Source organism: Poecilia latipinna, unplaced genomic scaffold (genome assembly GCF_001443285.1).
Source record: "Poecilia latipinna isolate Pla-1442-1.1 unplaced genomic scaffold, P_latipinna-1.0 Scaffold685, whole genome shotgun sequence".
Taxonomy (NCBI): Eukaryota; Metazoa; Chordata; class Actinopteri; order Cyprinodontiformes; family Poeciliidae; genus Poecilia; species Poecilia latipinna.
In genome coordinates this window covers 322,654-324,305 of record NW_015113301.1, presented here as the reverse complement: position 1 = coordinate 324,305, position 1,652 = coordinate 322,654, and the positions used below count along the sequence as shown (strand labels likewise).

Below are 1,652 nucleotides of genomic sequence, written 5' to 3'. Positions count from 1 at the left end.
AATGGTTCAAAAATAAAATTAACACATTAAAATAAAAAAATATCTCTCAAATACAATCAACACTTGAAAATTTAAAATGGTTCAAAAATAAAATTAACACATTAAAATAAAAAATCTCTGGAAAATAAAATATTATGTATGTTGTTTTGAAAAACATTAGAATATAAGCACTTTTATAAATTTTTCAGTGGTAAAATCATGTAAGTTCTTCTTAAATCTATGGAAACTCAACAGTTTGTAAGGTAGGTGAGTTAGCTCAGCAGGTTAGCACACCGGGCTGGTAATGCTGAGGTCATTGGTTCAAACCCCATATGGGGCAATTCATGTCTAAGGTCTTTCAGACAATCAACACTTCAAAATAAATAAGGGTTCAAAAATACAATCAACACTTCAAAATAAATAAGGTTTCAAAAATAAAATCAACACTTCAAAATAAATAAGGGTTCAAAAATAAAATCAACACTTTACAATAAATAAGGGTTCAAAAATAAAATCAACACTTCAAAATAAAATATTATGTATGTTGTTTTGAAAAACATTAGAATATAAGCACTTTTATCAAATCTTCATTGTGGTAAGATCATGTGAGTTCTTCTTAAATCCATGGAAACTCAACAGTTTGTAAGGTAGGTGAGTTAGCTCAGCAGGTTAGAGCACGGTGCTGGTAATGCTGAGGTCGTCGGTTCAAACCCCATATGGGGCAATTCATGTGTAAGGTCTTTCAGACAATCAACACTTCAAAATAAATAAGGGTTCAAAAATAAAATCAACACTTCAAAATAAATAAGGGTTCAAAAATCAAATCAACACTTGAAAATAAAAAAGGTTCAAAAATAAAATCAACACTTCCAAATAAAAAAAGGGTTCAAAAATCAAATCAACACTTGAAAATAAAAAAAGGGTTCAAAAATAAAATCAACACTTTCAAATAAAGAGTTCAGAAATGAAATCAACACTTTACAATAAAAAATGGTTCAAAAATAAAATCAACACTTCCAAATAAAAAGGCCTCAGAAATTAAATCAACACTTTACAATAAAAAATGGTTCAAAAATAAAATCAACAGTTCAAACTGTATAATGGTGTCTGTTCAGTCCATAAAATAAGTCTGGGATCAAAAAATGTATTGAAGATGTCATTAGCAGAGACAAAAGGTTCTACAGAGACTTGGCTAAATGGCTAACAAATAAAATCAATACTTACAAATAAAAAATGGTTCAAAAATAAAATCAACAGTTCAAACTGTATAATGGTAACTGTTTCTGTCTGTTCAGCCTGGGATCAAAAAATGTATTGAAGATGTCATTAGCAGAGACAAATGGTTCTACAGAGACTTGACTAAATGGCTAAAAAATAAAATCAATACTTACAAATAAAAAATGGTTCAAAAATAAAATCAACAGTTCAAACTGTATAATGGTAACTGTTTCTGTCTGTTCAGTCCATATACTAAGCCTGGGATCAGAAGATGTCATTAGCAGAGACAAATGGTTCTACAGAGTCTTGGCTAAATGGCTAAAAAGTAAAATCAATTCTTACAAATAAAAAATGGTTAGGAAGCACATTACAAACCTTTGGTTGAAATGGCACGTTAAATTCAAGTCTTCATTACAGACCAGAGAAAAAAGAGAAATCAACGTTGTGTTAATCAA

At 29.2% G+C, this 1,652-nt stretch overlaps 1 protein-coding gene across 3 annotated transcripts in view; it reads left to right on the top strand.

The window, feature by feature from the left end:
• Positions 1-1,652, top strand: part of LOC106954860 (disco-interacting protein 2 homolog C-like) — a 53,984-nt gene that overhangs the window by 21,105 nt on the left and 31,227 nt on the right. The window lies entirely within an intron of this gene.